This window comes from Erpetoichthys calabaricus, chromosome 8 (genome assembly GCF_900747795.2).
Source record: "Erpetoichthys calabaricus chromosome 8, fErpCal1.3, whole genome shotgun sequence".
Classification (NCBI taxonomy): domain Eukaryota; kingdom Metazoa; phylum Chordata; class Cladistia; order Polypteriformes; family Polypteridae; genus Erpetoichthys; species Erpetoichthys calabaricus.
In genome coordinates this window covers 33,020,723-33,027,125 of record NC_041401.2, presented here as the reverse complement: position 1 = coordinate 33,027,125, position 6,403 = coordinate 33,020,723, and positions in this window count along the sequence as shown.

The following is a 6,403-nucleotide window of genomic DNA, read 5'->3' as shown; positions in this document are numbered from 1 at the left end:
GTTCCTAATTTGAAGATAGTGAAAGAAATGTGTTGCTGGAAGGTTAAATTTGGAATGTAATTGTTCATAGGATGCAAAGATGTTGTCTATATAAAGATCTAAAGGTTTTTATAGCTTGTATGTTTGCTGCCCAGTAATAAAACAAAGTTAGGTAGAGCCATGCCACCTTCTGTCTTAGGTCTTTGTAGGGCCACTCTTTGGATACGTGGATGTTTTAGGTTCCAAATAAATGAGGTTATGGTTGAATCTAATTGCTTAAAGAATGATTTATTGATGTATATTAGAATATTTTGAAATATAAAGAGAAGCTTAGGAAGGATATTCATCTTAACAACGTTAATTCTTCCAGCTAGAGTGAGATGGGGGGTTGACTATCTGTGCAAGTCTTAATTTTTTCCATACAGACTGCGAAATTTTGTTGATAAAGAGCTTTATGTTTACTTGTGATATTTACCCCTAGGTATTTAAACTGATCTGCAATAATAAAAGGGAAGGTGTCCAATCCATTCTTCCCCCAGTTCTAACCTGTCTCCCTGATCCTGCTATTGAGAAGCACTCATATTGCATGATGCTGCCACCACCATGCTTCACTGTAGGGATGCTATTAGGTGATGAGTAGTACCTGGTCTTTTCAGCCATACTGCTTGTAGTTTTGTCCAAAGAGTTCAGTTTTTGTCTCGGCAGACCACAGAATCTTTTCTTACTGCTCACAAGGCCCATGTTGTCCAGTTACTCAATATGGCCAGATGGCCAAATCTAGGAACCTGGTAGTTCCAGACTTCTTCCGTTTCCTAATTACTAAGGCCACTGTGCTGAAAGCTTTACAAATGGTCTTATGGATTTTAGGAGGTCCAGACCCCTCATGGACCCCATGATCATCAGAGGTGACTGTGTGCAGAGGGTGCAGACCTATAAATACCTGGGAGTGCAGCTGGATGATAAATTGGACTGGACTGCCAATACTGATGCTCTGTGCAAGAGAGGACAGAGCCGACTATACTTCCTTAGAAGGCTGGTGTCCTTCAACATCTGCAATAAGATGCTGCAGTTGTTCTATCAGACGGTTGTGGCGAGCGCCCTCTTCTACACGGTGGTGTGCTGGGGAGGCAGCATAAAGAAGAGGGACACCTCACGCCTGGACAAACTGGTGAGGAAGGAAGGCTCTATTGTAGGCACGGAGCTGGACAGTTTGACATCCGTGGCAGAGTGATGGGCACTGAGCAGGCTCCTGTCAATCATGGAGAATCCACTGCATCCACTAAACAGTATCATCTCCAGACATAGGAGCAGCTTCAGCAACAGACTGCTGTCACTGTCCTGCTCCACTGACAGACTGAGGAGATCGTTCCTCCCCCAAACTATGCGACTCTTCAATTCTACCCGGGGGGGGGGTAAACGTTAACATTATACTGTATATTTTCTTTATCAGTATGCTGCTGCTGGAGTATGTGAATTTCCCCTTGGGATTAATAAAGTATCTATCTATCTATCTATCTATCTATCTATCTATCTATCTATCTATCTATCTATCTATCTATCTATCTACCTTTTCCCCAATTCTATACCTCTCCATAATTTGATTGTGAAAGTCTATAGAAAGTTCCTTGGACTTCATGGCTTGGTTTTTGTTCTGACATTCAGTCTGAATCATGTGTCCTTCTGTGTTTCTAAATGATATCCAATCAATTCAGTTTGCCACTGGTGGACTCCAGTCAAGTTCTAAATGCATCTCAAGGAGAATTAATCAGGATGAACCAGAGTACAATTTGCAGTGCCACAGTAAAGGGTCTGAATACTTATATGAATAAGAGATTTCAGTTTTTGATTTTTTAATAAAATTGCAAACCTTTCTGAAAACATGTTTCCACTTTGTCATTATGGGATATTGAACTAAATTGTTGGTCAAAAATGGCAAATGTATCTCTCTATTATAAAAAAAAATCTTGGGAGGGAGACTAGGGAGACGAGATGTGATCTTCTCGGAAGACAATTTGACGTCCCGCGAGAGACAAGTTCACGGACATCTAACCTAGCAGTTGTTGGAATGCTTTTGGCAGACACGCTTCATGTGCTCCCAGCTCTTAAACAACAACAAGCGACAAGCAGAACATGCAGCTTGCCAGGAGCAGCAGCAGCAAGCCAGCAGATGATCCGACCACTTCTCCTTAGCGTGCGTTCAGCCCCCCCCCCCCCTTCACAATGCATCAAACGTATTTTTTTGTCTCCTCTTCATAAAACAAATTTGACTGACGTAAAATTTTGTGAAAGTGATGTACAAGGAAATTGAAAGATTTCGATAGTTGTGACAAATTTTTCCACAAATAGCTGATGCCAATATTAAGAAAAGCATATTTGTTGGTCTACAGATCAGACATGTAGTCAATGAAAAGTGGTTTGGCTGGAGGAAAATACATTGAAGGCAGTACTCCTATCACAGCTTTCACTTAGTTTAAGTCAATGAAAAAAATGTTCTCTTCTGGAAAATGAGTCCCCTCACAGTTATCAGACATGCCTTAACTTCATAAGAAAAAGTAAAACAAGGTACCCGACCATTGACTGGTATCCTGCATCGTATCCTTCCAGGATAGAGGCCTCTTTGGTCAAAGAATGGGCATTTTAATATAAGGAAGTCACAGTTCTAAATTTTATCAAATCAATTTTCTAACAAACTGTTAGATGGAAAATTTAAATAAAGGTGGCACTGTGGTTAGCGCTGCTGTCTCCCAACTCCAGGAGATTGGGCCCATGTCTCAGTTTAGTCAGTCTGTTGGTGCTTGGCATGTTCTCCCAGTGCGTTTGTGGAGGTTTGGGTTCTTCTTTACTGGGATGTCCCAAAGACATACTGGATGGGTGAATTGATCTGTTATGAGTGAATGTGTGTAACCTCTGCCTGCCTTCTAGTTTATAGCAGTGTACACACTCATATTGAGAACTTTCTTGGTAACTACCGAGCACCAAACTACGTACAACTGGTTGCCGACAAGCATACAAAATTATGAAGTGCAACATGTCGCTAAAGATTCATTTTCTGCATTCACACTTAGACTTCTTCCCTGCTAATCTTGGTGCAGTTAGTGATGAACATTGTAAAATGTTTCATCAGGACATTGCAACAATGGAAAAGCAATATCAGGGCAGGTGGAATCCATCAGTAAAGGCCAACTATTGATGGACACTGAAATGAGAAGCATCAGATACTGAGAACAGACAAAAATCAGCCGCAATGCTTGCCTATTTTGTGTTTTAGCTTTGTAAATAATGTACATCAATGTGCAGTGATCTGTTTTCAGTTTGACATTAAAGAGTAATTTTCTAACCCACTTAATCCAGACCAGGGTTATAGTGGGTACTAAGGCATATCCCAGCTAGTATAGGGGATAAGGTAGGAACACACCCTGGACAGGGCACCAGGCCATTGCAGGGCAACCACACATATACACTAAGCACACACTAGGGCCAGTTTAGTGTTACCAATTCAACTAACCTGCATATCTTTGAAAATTGGGAGGTAACCAGAGCGCCTAGTGGAAATCCACAAAGACACTGGGAGAATGTGTGAACTCCACACAGGGAGGACCTTGAATGTGAACCCAGGTCTTCTTATTGTGAGGTGGCAATGCTACCACTGTGCTGCCTGTTTTATAGTAATAAAATGTAAAAACTTCCAAGGGGCGGGGAGATAGTTTTAGATGCACTGCATACATACATTCACTGGACACTTTATTAGGTACACCTTCTCAACTGCTTGTTAATGCAAATATCAAATCAGCCACTCACAAGGCAGCAACTCAATGCATTTAGGCCTGTACACATAGTCAGAATGAAGTTCAAACCAAGCATCAGAATGGGGAAGAAAGGTGAGTGAAGTGACTCTGAATGTGGTATGGTTGTTGGTGCCAGGCAGAATGGTCTGAGTATTTCAGAAACTGCTGATCTAATGGGATTTTCAAGCACAACCATCTCTAGGGTTTACAGAGAATGATCCGAAAAATGGGAAAATATCCACTCATTGGCAGTTCTCTAAGTGAAGATGCCTTGCTGATGCCAGAGGTCACAAAAGAATGGCCAAACTGGTGTGAGCTGATAGAAAGACAACAGTAACTCAAATAACAACCGAGGAATGCAGAAGACCATCTCTGAAAGGTGCAACACGTAAAACCTTGAAGCAAATGGGCTACAGCAGCAGGAGACCACACAGCTAAGAACAGGAAACTGAAGCTAAAATTTACACAAGCTAACCAAAATTGGTCAATAGAAGATTGGAAAAATGTTGCCTGGTCTGATGAGTCTCGATTTTTTGCTGTGGCATTTGGATGGTAGGGTCAGAATTTAGCATCAGCAACATGAGAGCATGGATCCATCCTGCCTTGTATCAACGGTTCAGGCTGGTGATGGTGGTGGTGTTATGGTGTGGGGGATATTTTCTTGGCACACTTTGGGTGTCTTAGGACCAACTGAGCATCGTTTAAATGCCACAGACTAACTGAGTATTGTTGCTGACCATATCCATCCCTTTATGACCTCAGTGTACGCATCTTTTGATGGCTACTTCCAGCAGGATAACATGCTACATTAAAAAACTCAAATCATCTTAAACTGGTTTCTTAAACATAACAATGAGTTCACTGTATTCAAATGGCCTCCACAGTCACCAGATCTCAATCCAATAGAGCACCTTTGGGATGTGGTGGAATGGGAGATTCGCACCATGGATGTGCAGCCGACAATTCTGCAGCAACTATGTGATGCCTTTATGTCAATATGGACCAAACCCCTGGAGGAATGTTTGCAGCACCTTGTTGAATCTATACCATGAAGAATTACAGTGGTTCTAAAGGTAAAAGGGGTCCAGCCCGGAACTACCAAGGTGTAATAAAGTGGCCGTTTAATTTGTGTGTGTATATGTGAATCTTGGCAACAGCAGGTCCAGCACAGCGCCAGTCATACAAGAGGTTCCACAGGGCTCTGTCCTTGGCCCTCTGCTTTTCTGTATTTATATGCTTCCCCTTGGCCATATTATTCGTAGCTTTGGACTGGGTTATCATTTTTATGTAGACGATACTCAACTCTATTTCAATGTTAAAAGTGGAACTTCATCAGAGCTTTCTCAGCTCACAACTTGCCTCAGTGAAATTAAAACCTGGATAGAGCAGAACTCTTTAAAATTAAATTGCAACAAAACTGAACTCCTGCAAATTGGGACTAAAGTGCAACTTAATAAAATGAGCTCCTTCCCAGTCAATCTTGATGGTGATCTCATCAGACCTGCCTCTACTGCAAACAATCTTGGTGTTATTTTTTATTCCTCCCTTTCTTATTCCGCCCACATAAATCACATTAAGAAACTTTCTTATTTTCACCTGTGTAACAAATCCTGTGTTCGCTCCTTCCTCTCCTTTTCTAATGCTGAGAAACTTGTCCATGCTTTTATCACATCCTGCATCGATCATTGTAATTCCCTACTGGCAGGTGCCCCTTCTAATCTTATATCACAGCTCCAGCTTATTCAAAACTCGGCTGCAAGAGTCCTTACTCGAACCAGCAACAGCGAGCACATAACACCCATCCTGCTCCGCCTTCACTGGCTCCCTGTGTCTTACAGGATTGAATATAAAATTCTATTAATAACCTACAAAGCTTTAAATAACCTCGCACCAAACTACATCAGTGACCTACTCCATCACTATGTGCCTGCCCGCCCACTAAGGTCCTCTGATTCTGTCAATCTTGTTGTGCCCCGCACTAATCTACACTCCATGGGTGACAGGGCCTTCAGCTGTATAGCGCCCAGACTCTGGAATGACCTACCAAAATTAATCAGGTCAGCTGACTCCATGAATTCTTTTAAAAAACAACTCAAAACTCATCTGTTCAGGAAGGCTTTTAGCTCTGCTTGACTTTATTACCCTTCTCTCAGTTTACCTCTCTGTCAAGATGCTCATGTAACCTGTATGTGTGTGCGAGACCATCAATTATGTTGTCTGTTAGGCTTTTCTCTGAATTACTAACCTACTCTTCTTTATTTATTTATTTGGTTTAGCACAATGCTGTATATTGTATACCCTGCCATTCTTTCTTAAACTCTGTGAAGTGCCTTGAGCATGGGAAAGGCGCTATATAAATAAAATGTATTATATATATATATATATATGACCCCTGCTGACATTTACAGCACCATGATGAAAAATGCACATTTGAGAATGCAGTAAAGAAGAAGTGAGAGTTTAGCCTGAGCTGAAAGCCAATGTTCAAACTAGAAGAGCAACAAGGATTTCAATGTTAGATTACCAGAAGATTACCAAAACCACTAGGGGGTGTGCCAGTCACCCAACCCGACACAGACAGACGCAGGAGGCACACTTATACAAACTCAAGCTTTTTATTTTTCTTCACTCTTGGAGAA